The sequence below is a fragment of the Arachis hypogaea genome, chromosome 16 (genome assembly GCF_003086295.3).
Source record: "Arachis hypogaea cultivar Tifrunner chromosome 16, arahy.Tifrunner.gnm2.J5K5, whole genome shotgun sequence".
Classification (NCBI taxonomy): domain Eukaryota; kingdom Viridiplantae; phylum Streptophyta; class Magnoliopsida; order Fabales; family Fabaceae; genus Arachis; species Arachis hypogaea.
The window spans coordinates 36554413-36569967 of record NC_092051.1 but is presented as its reverse complement, the minus strand read 5'-3'; the positions used below and the strand labels follow the sequence as shown (position 1 = coordinate 36569967).

Below are 15555 nucleotides of genomic sequence, written 5' to 3'. Positions count from 1 at the left end.
ACTATCTTAGTTTACTAGGATTCTCTTATTAGTTTCTTGTTTATGTTATTTTAGTTTATGAACTTTTGTTGAATTCTCATTTTTCTTTAATACAATTTGATGTTTTTATGTTTTATTCATGCTTAATTGAGTTGATGTTATTACATTCTTGAATTGAGTAGCTGTACGTAGTTTTTACTATTTCTTGCTATTTAGGAAGTTTTATGTTTATACCTACCAAGTGTTCGATAAAATGTCTTAATTATAGAGTAGATTTTGCATTCTTGGCTTGGGTTTGAAAAATCGGGTACCTTGAGTCATTGATGTCCAAGTTGATTGATAATTTAGAGATATTAATTGATCTTGTTTCTACTAACGCTAATTTTTTGCTAATTCAATTAGTAAGTTGTTTAGGACTTATGGATTAGGATTAATTAAGCCTAAATGACTTTTCTCAACTTATAGAGGTTGACGAATTGGATTTTCTCTTTGTAATTATCATATTATAGTTAGTGACAAGGGTAGTGATCTTAAACCCTCAACCCTTGTCAAAATCTTTCTAGCACTTGAATTTACTTTTTTTCTTCTAGTCAATTACCTTAATTACTCTTAGTTTAGTTTCTCTTGATGTTTAGTTATTAATTTCTCTTTAATTTCTAGTCAATTTATATTTTCGTTTATGACTATCAAACTCTCGATATCTCATAGCCAATAATTGAGCATTCGATTGTGATTCCTAGGGAGAACGGCTTGAGATTAAACTCCCAGTTATTATTTTGAATTGTGACATTTTAAACTAAATTTTAAAAATTTTTGAATTTTAGTTTAGAGCTACAAAAAAAACTTGGGCTTTAAATTTGTGAATTTTCTAAATCGATGTTTAGCGTTCGTCAATATGCTAGACCTTTGTCATCTTCTCAACATTAAAATGTATGAGATCTCACAAAATAAGCCCAATTGGCTTTCTTTCTTTCAATAAGTAGCATATAAAAGCACACCATCATTGGAATACAAAGTAGTATGACTTGTCTTCCTAGACTTGAGTACCCAAGAAATAAGATAATAAAGAAATCTATATTGGGACACCATGTTAGTGATAGTTGGCCTATTCGATGAACCGTTTCTAAAGGATTAGTTAAGTCAACTCTTGCTAACAATTTATGTTCATTATAATCTTTCCATTCTTGAGGTTTTGCAAACCCATAAAATTATAATTTTATTTATAGGTAAGTCTACCAACTTAGCAAATTCATCCAAAGTGAGCTTAATTTCCTTATTTCTAATATTTTCTAGCAAGATATTATCTTCTAGTCTTAGTGTAGCATAAAACCATTTAACCAAGTCTTTACAAAAGAAGTTCATATTGAATGCATGATGGGGAAAAATCGTTAGTAAAGAATTTCACAAAAGTGGTCGCGTTGCAAGTATAGATTTAAACCGACAATTAAACCTCAATCAAATTTAATTTGTTTGTCACTTAAGCAAACCCAATAAAAATCAACCGAAGTATTTAAACCTTGGGTCGTTGATAAACCATTATTTTATGGTTTATCTTGTGTTTAATTGAGTGGTTTCATCAAGCCTTTACTTACTTATTCATACGAATTGCATGATTTTATAATCCCTTCCTAGTATTGTTTTATGATTGAAAACTTGCTTCCTAAAGATCTTTTACTAAGTATATTTTAATTCTCCTTTATACCATTCGATGTCGTGATCCGTGTGTTAAGTGTTTCAGGTTTCATAGGACAGGAATGACTTAGAGAATGGAGAGGAAGCTTGCAAAAATGGAAGGAACACAAGAAACTAAGGAGATAACCAGCGAACACCGACGCGCGCGCATGGCTCACGCAAGCGCGTAGAATAGAGAAAATTGCAGCGACGTGTGCGCGTGCCTGACGCGTATGCGTGGATTGGAGTCTGCACAAATGACGCGAATGCATAGACGATGCGCTCGCGTGACAAGGAAAATCGATGAATGACGCGAATGCGTGGACGACGCGTATGCGTGACCTGCGCGATCTGTAGAATTAACAGAAAACGCTGGGGGAGATTTCGGGCCGCGTTTTGACCCAGTTTTCAGCCCAGAAACACAGAATAAAGCCAGGGAACATGCAGAGACTCAACACGCAACTTGACACAACTTCACATATTCTCATTAGGATAGTTTTAGGTTTTTAGATCTGAATTTAGAGAGGATTACTTCCCCTCTAGGTTCTCTTTACTTTCATAGTTTATTGCTTTTTCTCTTGGATATTAAAGAGTCATTACCTCCGTTGAAGATACTATTCTAGTTTGTTTCCTTACTTACTCTTTTATTCTTAACTCTTGTTTAAAGTAGTAATTGGATTATTTTCATGAATTGTTAGTGCAAAGGATTACTTTTATTTTTAATTATTTTTGAATCCCTATTTTATTTAATTTATCATGTCTTCTTCTATTATTTTTATGAGCATTTTATTCATGTCAATGGAGTAGACTCCATACTTGATATGGGGGTTGATTAAAAGGAGACACTTGAGTTGGAAGGCTTAAGTGCTGTTTAAACTGGAAATTGTTGGCTAGTTTTGTATTTACTAACGCTAGACCTTCCCAAGGGAGAGGACTAGGATTTGCGAATAAAAGTTAGCTCAATAACTTGACTTTCCTTTATTTAGTAAGGGTTAACTAAGTGAAAACAACAACCTTTTTAATACTACACTTAAGAGATCCAAACAAGGATAGAACTTCCAATTAATCATTCCCCCAGTCAAGGCTTTTTATTTAGAATATTAATAATCATTCTTAGTTTTTGTTGCTTTAATTTACAATTATTTAATTGCTCATTATTCAACTCTCAAACTCTCGTGGAAATTCCTAATTAATAAAATAGCATACTTTCTCGCAACTCGTTGGGAGACGACCGGGGACTCATACTCCCAGTATTTTTCTATTCTAAATTTTTTTGTGACACCCTTTTTAAATTGGTGAAGCAAATTTTAGCTGGTTAAGAACTATACTTGCAACGCTATTCTCTTATTCAAAAAATCTCTTAATTGGCCTAACTTCTGCCACGCACCAGTTTTTGGCGCTATTGCCGGGGAGTTACAATTGTGTGCTAAATTATTAATTAGTGTACATATTTTTATTTTATTTGCATATTTTATTTTTATTTTATTACCATGAGCTATATGTTTCTTTCATTTAATGACGCGTTCACTGCCTGATCCGAGCTTAGCCGCATTTGATCCTGAAATTGAAAGAACTATTTCACGTATTAGGCGAGCTCGACGTCGGTTAGCCTCTGAGGGTGGTGAAGTGATTGTTATTGATTCACCAGTCTCATCTGAGGGCGAATCTGAACCGCCATCTGAGAACGAAACAAGCTCCTTTACTACTAATTCAGTTGATTCACGTGCAGATAACATGGCAGCACCTAGGAGGATTACTCTCCAGGAAGCTGGAGCCCCATATTTTACACTGCAACCGTATCAAGTGCATCATCCAACTCTGGCTGCAGATTTTGAGCTGAAGACTGCATTAATCAACTTGATGCCCAAGTTTCATGGCTTACCTGCTCAAGAGCCTATTAAGAACCTAAGGGATTTCCAGACAGCCTGTTCTACTGTTAGGCATCATGGTGCGAATAAAACTTCTATTCTGTTAACTGCCTTCCCATTTTCTCTTGAGGGAAAGGCAAGGAAGTGGTACTACTCCCAACCTGAAGCGACTGTTACTAACTAGGATACGCTCAGGAGAGAATTTCTGGAAAAATACTTTCCAGCTGAAGTTACAGACAGACTAAGGAAAGAGATCTCATGCATTGTTCAAGGTGAATCAGAAACTCTCTATGAATACTGGGAGCATTTTAAGAACCTTCTGGACGCATGCCCCCATCACATGATTGATAGACTAGTGTTGATCAGCTACTTCACTCAAGGCATGAAGCCTCAGGATAAAACTACATTAGATGGTGCTAGTAATGTTTTTTTGAAAAAGTACAAGACCGCAGATGAAGCATGGCAACTGATCAGCGACTTAGCTGAGTCTACTAGGAATCACAAGCACAGGAGCACCCACTCAAAGGCCATTGCAGAAGTTTCCTCCAGCACTGAAACTTCTGCTCTTACACAGAGTATATGTAAAATGACCAATCTACTAAAGCAAATGCATCTGAACCAACAACAACAAGTTCAGCCTGCCACACCACAACAAAGCCAACAGCTAGTCCCACAAAGAGTATGCGAAATCTGTGCTGACTATAGTCATTATACTGATGAATGCCCGCAGCTCCAACAAGAAGATAACACTGTGGCAGCTACTCATAACTTCTATGACCGCCCGAATCAAGGATACAATCAACAAGGCGGCAACTACAACCAAGGAGAAAACTATAACCAAGGATGGTAGGACAACCCCAACCAAAGTTGGAGAGATAATTCCAACCATGGATGGAGGGACAACTATAACAGAGGAGGAAGAGACAACAATGGAAACCAGAGGTGGAATAACAACAACAGACAGCAGAATCAGAACCAACCTTACAGAGCTCCTCACCTAAGACAGTCACAAGGACCCCAGCACAACCAACAAGTACCTCAGATCACTTATCCCACTTCCTCATCAAATGACGAGATGCTTCGTTCTCTTGCACAAGGACAACAAGACATGCAGACTACACTGAACTCTACTTTAAATGGTCTGAATGCCACTTTACAAGCTCTCACCGCCTGGATAGAGTCACTACCTGCTTCCACTAACCAACCTTCAAGCTCCAGTGGAATTTCTTCTCAACCCTTACCTAACCCCAAGGGTGGCATTAATGCCATCACTTTGAGGTCCGAAACTACACTGCCAGAGAGAGAGGAATCAGGAGGAGCCAAGCCCAATAGAACACACCCCAATTGAAGACTCAGTGACAGTAGAAGATGCTGAAATGGAAGATGCTGAAGAGGAAGATGAAGTACAAGACAGAGTTGAAGAAGAATTAGCTCAGCTAAGGAATGGAGCACCAAAGGATACAGAAGCTACAAGTAGCGCCATCCCTATCCCATTCCCACACCTTGCAAGAAAGCCCAGAAAGCAGACGGAACTTGATCCCAAAATGGTAGAAATTTTCAAAACGGTTGAGGTAATTGTTCCCCTTTTTTATGTTATTCAGCAAGTACCTAAATATGCAAAGTTTCTGAAAGATTTATGCATTCATAAGGATAAAATTGATGAGTTAGAAACTATTCCTTTAGGTAGTTCTATATCTGCTTTAATGGGAGATATACCTGAAAAATGTAGTGATCCAGGTCCATGCATGGTTAACTGTACCATTGGAGGTGTAATATTTTCTGACTGCATTTGTGACTTAGGAGCATGTGTTAGTATAATGCCATTGTCTATATATGATAGCTTAAGGCTCCCTCCCTTAAAAAGGTCGGCAGCTCGTTTTGTGTTAGCAGATAAAAGCATTATTACATTAGTTGGAATTGCTGAAGATGTATTAGTGAGCATTAAGGGGCTCACATTTCCCATTGACTTCTATATCCTGGAAATGCCCCCTAATGACTCAAAAAGACCATCATCAATCCTGCTTGGAAGACCATTCCTGAAGACCTCAAAATTCAAGCTGGATGCATTCTCATGAACTTACTCCTTTGAGATAGATGGTAGAACAGTGAGTTTCAGCTTAAATGAAGCTATGAAGCACCCTCCGGAAGATCATTCTATCTTCCACTGCGACATCATTGATGAAACTATAGTTGAAGTTCACCAAGAAGAATTAGAAGAGAAGCACATGGAGCAAGGTCCAAGTGTGGGGACACCCTCTGAACATAATGAAGACACCTTACCACTACCACCAACCCCGGATGATCCAGAACCTAGCCATGAGCAGAAATTGGAATTGAAGCCTCTCCCTTCACACCTCAAGTATGCTTACCTTGAGGATAATCAGAAGTTTCCAGTTATCATTGCAAGGGAACTCACTTCTCAACAGGAGAAGCAACTGCTTAGTGTGCTAAAAAAGCACAAGAAAGCAATTGGGTGGAACTTGGCGGATATAGTAGGCATCAGCTCTTAAGTTTGTGAGCACAGGATATATTTAGAAGAGGACTCGAAACCTGTCCATCAACCCCAAAGAAGATTGAATCCAACCATCTTAGAAGTTGTCAAGAAAGAAGTGACCAAGTTACTTGAAGCAGATATCATTTACCCGATCTCAGACAGTGAATGGGTCAGTCCAGTACAAGTGGTACCCAAGAAGTCTGGAGTCACAACAGTAAAAAATAAACATGGAGAGCTCCTGACAACTAGCGTGTAGAATTCATGGAGGGTTTGCATTGACTATAGGCGTCTCAACCAAGCTACTCGCAAGGATCATTATCCCTTGCCATTTATTGATCAAATGCTTGATCGCCTGTCAGGTAAATCCCATTATTGCTTTTTAGATGGTTATACAGGATATTTTCAAATTCATATAGCTCCTGAGGATCAGGAGAAGACCACTTTTACATGTCCCTTTGGAACGTATGCTTATAAAAGAATGCCTTTTGGCTTATGTAATGCACCTGCTACTTTCCAAAGATGCATGATGAGTATCTTTTCAGATCTTATTGAGAACTGTATGGAAGTATTTATGGATGATTTTAGCGTATATGGTGATTCATTTGACCTCTGCTTGGATAGTCTAGCTAGAGTATTAGACAGATGTGTTAGTTCAAACCTTGTATTGAATTTTGAAAAATGTCACTTTATGGTAAAACAAGGGATTGTTCTAGGACATGTTGTCTCTAAAACTGGTGTTTCACTAGATCCAACAAAGGTAGATGTCATTTCTAGTTTACCTTACCCCTCCTCCGTGAGGGAAGTCCGTTCGTTCCTTGGCCATGCAGGTTTTTACAAGAGATTCATTAAGGACTTCAGTAAGGTAGCATTACCTTTATCCATACTACTACAGAAAGATATTGAGTTCGAATTCAGTGAGGATTGCATGAAAGCGTTTGATAAGCTGAAGATCGCCCTGACTCAAGCTCCAATTGTGAGAGGACCAGACTGGAGCCAGCAATTTGAAATTATGTGTGATGCCTCCAACCATGCGGTAGGAGCGACGCTGGCTCAGCGCGAAGGTAAGGATCCTTTCGTAATTGCTTATGCATCTAAAACCTTAGATGCTGCTCAGTCTAATTACACTACTACTAAAAAAGAGCTTCTTGCTATTGTTTTAACTCTGGATAAATTCCGAGCCTATTTACTTGGTACTAAAGTAGTAGTATACTCAGACCATGCAGCTCTAAAATATTTATTAGCTAAAAAGGAGTCCAAACCAAGGTTGATACGTTGGATACTGCTGCTGCAAGAATTTGATTTAGAAATAAAGGATAGGAGTGGTAACCAGAATTTAGTGGCAGACCATTTGAGTCGCCTTGAGCACGTCAAGGATGACTCCACTCCTATAAATGATGCTTTCCCATTTGATAGCTTGCATGCAGTATCTGAAGTAGTTCATTGGTATGCACCTGTAGCTAATTATCTAGTTAGCCATACTTTCCCTCCAAATTTTACTAAACATCAAAGGGACAAGCTGAAAAGCGAGTCTAAATATTATATATGGGATGAACCATATTTATGGAGGTGTGGTGCTGACCAGGTAATTAGAAGGTGTGTACCCCAAACAGAATTCTAGTCCATTTTAGAGGCATGCCACTCTTCTGAGAGTGGAGGACATTTTGACCCTCAAAGAACAGCTAGAAAAATCTTAGACTGTGGATTCTGGTGGCCTACTCTTTTTAAAGATGCTGCTGAATTTTGTAAATCTTGTTCTCCATGCCAAAGATTTGGTAATATATCCAAGAGGGATGAGATGCCTCAACAGATTATGCTTTTCTGTGAAATTTTTTATGTTTAGGGCATTGACTTCATGAGTCCATTTCCAAACTCTAATGGTTACCTTTATATACTGTTAGCAGTAGATTATGTTTCTAAATGGGTGGAAGCAATTCCTACCCATACAGATGATGCTAACATTGTTGTTTCTTTTGTTAGAAATCATATTATATGTTGCTTTGGATCACCACGAGAAATCGTGAGCGATCAAGGCACTCACTTTTATAACAGGAGACTAACAGGATTACTGAAGAAGCATGGGATTGTTCACAAAATAGCAACAACTTATCATCCTCAAATCAATGGACAAGCAGAAGTGTCTAACAGGAAGATTAAACGCATTTTGGAGAAAATAGTAAAGCCCTATAGGAAAGACTGAAGTGTCAGGCTATAAGATGCACTCTGGGCATATAGAACAGCATACAAAACACTCATCGGGATGAGCCCCTTCCGCTCAGTGTACGGAAAGGCTTGCCACCTTCCAGTAGAGGTGGAACACAAGGCCTTCTGGGCTGTAAGAGAATGCAATATAAATTTTGAAGAATCTGGTGCTAAAAGAAAGCTGCAACTAGCAGAATTGGAGAATCTTCGCCTAGAAGCATATGACAACTCCAAGCGATACAAGGAGAAGATGAAGGCTGTCCATGACAAACACATAAAAAGGAGAGAATTCAGACCAGGGGAGTTAGTTCTTCTTTATAACTCCAGACTGAGGCTTATGCCAGGCAAACTAAGATCAAGATGGGAAGGTCCCTATAGAGTAAAAAAGGCAGAGCCATACGGATTTTTTCACCTGCGTCATCCTTCTAGCTCCAAATTCCTAAAGGTCAATGGACATCGCCTGAAGCTTTATCATGGAGAAAAGATGAAGAATCACAAAGAACTAGAGGTTTTCCTCTTGGAAGACCCACCAACAGAAGCAGAATGAGCTTGAAGAACGTCCAACTTAAAGACGTAAAAGCAAAGTGCTAGGTGGGAGACAACCCACCATGGTATGATCGTTCAATTTCAGTCTTAGTTTTATTTTTATTTTTGTTAATGACTCTTCTTATAACCTCTGTATATAGCTGCATATAGCCTGCATTTGCATTTGCATTCTACATATAAAAAAAAACACGCGACGCGTAAGCGTCGCTGACGCGTCCGCGTCATAGGTGCATTAGAAACAAGGAAGAAAAGAAGCAGAGAGTCACGCGAAAGCGCGGCTGGAGGCGTGCCTTAGGCACAAATATGCCCACACGACCACGTCGCTGACGCGTCCGCGTCATGTTGAAAAATAGCCTCCCCACGCATCCGCGTGACCAATGCGACCGCGTGCCCCTGCAAAATCGACGTAAAGAGGTATATGGCAGTAAGTTATGATGGAGCTGGGCTGGAATGGTGCTGGAAGCACAAGCTCTATCACGTGACCGCGTGCCCCACGCGGCCGCGTCATTTTTCAAAATATGGGCATTCACACGTGCGCGTCACCCACGCACACGCGTCACCCAGATTTTTGGCAAAATGCATTTACAACAGAGAGTTGCGCGAACGCAAGGCTGCACTCACGCCAATAGCACAAATCAGGCCACGCGATAGCGTGACCCACGCGTCCGCATCACCTGAACTTATCATCCACCACGCGATCGCGTGACCCACGCGTCCGCATCACATGCGACGCATAGTTTATCCAGATCAGCGCCAACTATCTTTTTTTTTCTTCCCCAAATCCAAATCTTTTCTTTTCCTTCTTATTTCTTTCTTCTTCCTTCTTCCTTCTTTATTCTTTCTCACTTTTTACTTTCTCCCTTCCTTATTTTTCACATACATTATCAAGGTTCTTTTCTTTCTCTCTTTATTTTTACTTTTCCCTTTATTATTTTTATTAATGTTTTCTTCTTCTTTTTCCTTTTACTTTCATTATCTATATTTTCTTTTTCTTTCTTTTCTTTTCTTTTTATTCCTTTAATTGGTGTTAGAAATTTAATTGGGTGATTATTTACTTCTTTATTTTGCTTGTGGGTTATTGTGGAATTGTTTGACAATTAATATTACTTCTTAAAGGGTTGCTTGCATGTTCAAATTAATACTTTCAAAAACATATTCACCATGCATGCTATGTGTTTGTGAAAAAACCCGTATGGCATTACGTACTATTTTAAATTATTCTATTATACTACTCTAATGCCTGTTTTTCACAAAATCTCTTTTTATATTTTATTAATTAAATATAATTATCAATACAAACATGTTGTTAGTTTAAGAGACCTGATAATCAAATTAGGCATTTAATGCTTGATCTATGTGATGGTGAAAATCGTCATCGGTCTAGATTTTCTCTTGTAGAAATAAGAATTTCGTTGTAAGCATAGCTCCAAACCAACAAACAATTCCCACATCAAATTAAATTTTTGGTTGTCACAAATAACAAACCCCAAATGAAAATTAACCGAAGTATTTAGACTCCGAGTCGTCTCACAAGGAATTGCAATGAAGTGTATGCTTATTGGCTATGAAGATGCAAAAGGGGGGTTTAATTTTCAATGGGCAAGATAAATAAATGGCAAGAAAGTAAATTAAGCAAGTAATTAAAGAAGACAAGTAAATAAGAGAAAGCAAGTGATAAAGAGAGAGACATTCATGGCAAGGGTTGAGATCATAAGCTTTCTATCCTAGTCATGCAATGATTAATTCATCTTATTTAGTGAACTCCAACAAATAGGGAGAAAGTCAAACAAGATTAATCAATCATACCACAATAATAAACAAGAATTTATCTTATTACGTCATCTCCAACATTGGAAGAAGGTATCATATTATCTTCCATGAGAGAAAGTCTAATAAGACTAGCTAATCTCAATCCAAAAGTCCTAATCAACTCACTAATTAAATTAGCAAAAGATTAGCGTCAATGGAAACAATATTAGCTAACAACTCTAGATTACCAACATAAGTTGGGTTTTCATGACTCAAGATTGCCCAATTACTCTTTCCAAGCCAAGAATGCTCAAAATCTACTCTAACATCTAACCAAGCATTTTGTCAAACACTTGGTGGGTAATAAAGGAAAGCATAATAAAAGTGCAAGAATAATAAATCTACCAACTACAAATTGCAAGGAAAGTAAATTCACAACTCAAATCAACAATTAAAAGAACATCAAACATTAAATTTCATTAAAAGAGATCTAAATCCAACATAAGCATCCATGAACATAAAAGAGAGCAAAAGGGGAAATTAACATTACAAATCAAGAGAATGAAAGAGTAGAAGCAAGAATTCATAAAAGAAACAAGATAAAAATATGTAATTGAATCTAAATCTAAGAGAGATTAACCTAACCTAATTCTATAGAGAAGAGGGAGCTTCTCTCTCTAGAAACTAACCTACATGATGCTATACTACCAAACAATTGCTCCCCCTTTGTCCAAGCTTGAATTCTACATGAAATAGCATTAGAAATGAGTTGGGTTGGGCCCAAAGTGCTTCAGAAATCGCTGGGGGCGAATTCACTATAGTGGGCCATGGCAGCATCGGCGCGCACGCGTACATGGCGCGTGCGCGCCCCTGAACGAGAAGCAACATATGGCAAATTTTATATCATTTTGAAGCCTTGGATGTTAGCTTTCCAACGCAACTAGAACCGCCTCATTTGGAGATCTGTAGCTCAAGTTATGGTCGATTGAGTGCGAAGAGGTCGGGCTTGACAGCTTTCTGGTTCCTTCATTTCTTCATGTGTTCTCCCGCTTTGCATGCTTTTCTCCTCACTTCTTCCATCCAATACTTGCCCTATGAACCTGAAGTCACTCAAAAAATACATCAAGGCATCGAATGGAATTAAAGTTAATTCAATTTTAGGGCCTAAAAAGCATGTTTTCACATTTAAGCACAATTCAAGGGAGAATTACAAAACCATGCTATTTTATTGAATAAATGTGAGAAAAGGTGATAAAATCCCCCAAATTAAGCACAAGATAAACCACAAAATCGGGGTTTATCAAATCTCCCCGCACTTAAACTAAGCATGTCCTCATGCTAAAATCAAGAAATAAGCAAAGGGGTATCGACATTTATTCAATGCAAACTAACTAAATGCAATCTATCTATATGAATGCATCCACTTGGTCAAAACAAGTCAACTTCCAAGAAAACATAATTAAGTACAAGGGCTAAAGCCATAGCAGTCAAATCAAATCCACAATTGAATTGAATTATTAAAAAGATTTCCCAAACTTGCAAGAAAAGATGATCATGGGTGGAAGCATGTAATTGAGCAATCGAACCCTCACCGGATGTGTATCCGCTCTAGTCACTCAAGTGTATGGGGTTGATTCACTCAATTCTCCCCTAATCATGCTTTCCAAGATTTGTTTTTCATCTAACAATCAACAATTACTTCATGCATGCATACAAATATCATGAGGGCTTCCCATAGGTTGTAATGGGGTTAGGGTCAAGGTAGGGTGCATATGGTCAAGTGAGCTTGAAATTCGAATCTTTGATTAACTTAAACTTCCCACCTAACCTATGACAACCTATACAATTCTAAACAAACCTAACTACCCATTCTTCACTTTTCACACACACTCATGCATTCTCTTTTTGATCACCACACATATGCATTGATTATTATTGAACTTTGCTTTGGGACATTTTTGTCCCCTTTTTATTGCAATTCTTTTTCTTTCTTTTCTATATATTTTCTTTTTTTCTTTATATATATATATATATATATATATATTTTTTTTTTTTTGAGAAGACAAGTAAATAAGAGAAAGCAAGTTAATTGCCATCACATGCACAAGATAAACCACAAAATCGGGGTTTATCACTATGCTACTCATGCCTTTGCTGGCATACCAATAAACATCTTGTATTTAATTGCCATCACATGCACTTGCTATATTTCCATTGATGAACTTTTCACATGTAGTCATGACCATGTGTTAACAACATCCTTATTTATCGTGCATTGATTATCACCCATACCATTGGTGAACGAAATTGTGTTTACACTTTTTACAATTCCGCACAACTAACCAGCAAGTGCACTGGGTCGTCCAAGTAATACCTTACGTGAGTAAGGGTCGATCCCATAGAGATTGTCGGCTTGAAGCAAGCTATGGTTATTTTGTAAATCTTAGTCAGGAGATTAATGATAAGAGTGATTATATTTATGAAAAATAAATAACATAAAATAAATAGTACTTGTGATTCAGTAAGGAGAAACAGGCTGGGGTTCCGGAGATGCTCTGTCCTCTGAATCTCTGCTTTCCTACTGTCTTCTTCTCCAAACACGCATGGCCTCCTTCCATAGCAGGCTGTATGATCCTTTCGGATGAAAAATACCAAGCGCTGTCACCATATGGCTAATCATCTGTCAGTTCTCACTAGCGTCGGAATAGGACCATTATCCTTTTGCACACTGTCACTGCGTCCAACATTCGCGAGTTTGAAGCTCGTCACAGTCATCCCCTTCCAGATCCTACTCGGAATACCACAGACAAGGTTTAGACTTTTCGAATATCAGGAATACTGCCAATGATTCTAGCCTATACCACGAAGGTTCTAACCTCCGGACTCAGTCCGTGGATTAGAAAACCAAGAGATACACACTCAAGCTATCGCCCAATGACTACATTGAGCTCAGATAGAACGGAGTGATCGTCAGGCACGCGTTCATAAGGTTGAGGGTAATGATGAGTGTCACGGATCATCATATTCTCCATATTGAAGTATGAGTGAGTATCTTAGAATAGAATCAAGCGTAATTGAATAGAAAATAGTAGTAATTGCATTAATCCATTGAAACACAGCAGAGCTCCTCACCCCCACCTATGGGGTTTAGAGACTCATGCCGTCAAAGGTACAATATGAAATGTAAAAATATCAATAGTTGCTAAATGAATCTCTAAAAGTAGTTTTTATACTAGACTAGTAACCTAGGTTTACAGAAAATGAGTAACTAAGTGCAGACAGTGCATAATTCCATTTTTGGGACCCACTTGGTGTGTGCCTGAGCTGAGCTTTCAAGCTTTCACGTTCATATGCCCAAAGTTGGCATTAAACGCCATCCCAGGTGCCAGAATGGGCGTTTAATGCCGAAAAAGGTGCCAGTTCTGGCGTTTTACTGCTGAAAAAGGTGCCAGAAAATTTTAGGCTGACTTTGGACGCTGGTTTGGGCCATCAAATCTCGGGCAAAGTATAGACTATTATATATTGCTGGAAAGCCCAGGATGTCTACTTTCCAACGCAATTGAGAGCGCGCCAATTGGGGTTATTTAGCTCCAGAAAATCCAGTTCGAGTGTAGGGAGGTCAGAATCCAACAACATCTGCAGTCCTTTTTCAGCCTCTGAATCAGATTTTTGCTCAGGTCCCTCAATTTCAGCCAGAAAATACCTGAAATAATAGAAAAACACACAAACTCATAGCAAAGTCTAGAAATGTGATTTTTGAAAAAAAATAATAAAAATATAATAAAAAGTAACTAAAACATACTAGAAACTATGTAAAAACAATGCCAAAAAGGGTATAAATTATCCGGTCATTACAACACCAAACTTAAATTGTTGCTTGTCCCCAAGTAACTAAAAACACAATAGGATAAAAAGAAGAGAATATACAATGAATTCCAAACTTATCAATGAACTTAGTTCCAATTAGATGAGCGGGACTTGTAGCCTTTTTGCTTCTGAACAGTTTTGGCATCTCACTTTATCCTTTGAAGTTCAGAATGATTGGCTTCCATGGGAACTCATAATTCAGATAGTGTTATTGATTCTCCTATTTCAGTATGTTGATTCTTGAACACAACTACTTTATGAGTCTTGGCCGTGACCCTAAGCATTTTGTTTTCCAGTATTGCCACCGGATACATAAATGCCACAGACACATAACTGGGTGAACCTTTTCAGATTGTGACTCAGCTTTGCTAGAGTCCTTAGTTAGAGGTGTCCAGAGCTCGTAAGCACACTCTTTTTGCTTTAGACCACGACTTTAACTGCTCAGTCTCAAGTTTTTCACTTGACACCTTCACGCCACAAGCACATGGTTAGGGACAGCTTGGTTTAGCCGCTTAGGCCAGGATTTTATTTCTGTTGGCCCTCCTATCCATTAATGGTCAAAGCCTTGGATCCTTTTTACCCTTGCCTTTTAGTTTAAAGGGTTACTGGCTTTTTCTGCTTGCTCTTTTTTTTTGTAAGCTTTTTCTATTCACTGCTTTTTCTTGCTTCAAGAATCAATTTTATGATTTTTCAGATTATCAATAACATTTCTCCTTTTTCATTATTCTTTCAAGAGCCAACAATTTTAACATTCATAAACAACAAATTTAAAAATATGCATTGTTCAAGCATTCATTCAAAAAATAAAAGGTATCGTCACCACATCAAAATAATTAAACTAATTTCAAGATATAATTCGAAATCATGTACTTCTTGTTCTTTTGTAATTAAAAAAAATTTTTATTTAAGAAGGGTGAAGGATTCATAGGACATTCATAGCTTTAAGACATAGACTCTAAACTTTATTGATTATGAAATAAAAATAAGACATGAAATAAGCATAAAAGCAGACAAATAATAATAAAAGGAAGGAAATTAAAGACATAAAAAATAAATGACTCTAATACTAATGCTCATGTAACTCTTAAAATAGATCTCTAATAACAAAAGTTATCACAGAGTTAGGACTCAACAACCTGCATTGGGAGAAGCAAGTGCTCCTTCAATTTGTGGGACGCCTGG

The 15555-nt window shown here is 37.8% G+C and overlaps 1 non-coding gene across 1 annotated transcript; it reads right to left on the bottom strand.

The window, feature by feature from the left end:
* Positions 1-3756: 3756 nt before the first annotated feature.
* LOC112760622 (small nucleolar RNA R71) lies at positions 3757-3864 on the bottom strand. The gene has a single exon (XR_003181054.1). It is a non-coding gene; the product is annotated as a small nucleolar RNA R71 (small nucleolar RNA).
* Positions 3865-15555: the final 11691 nt, after the last annotated feature.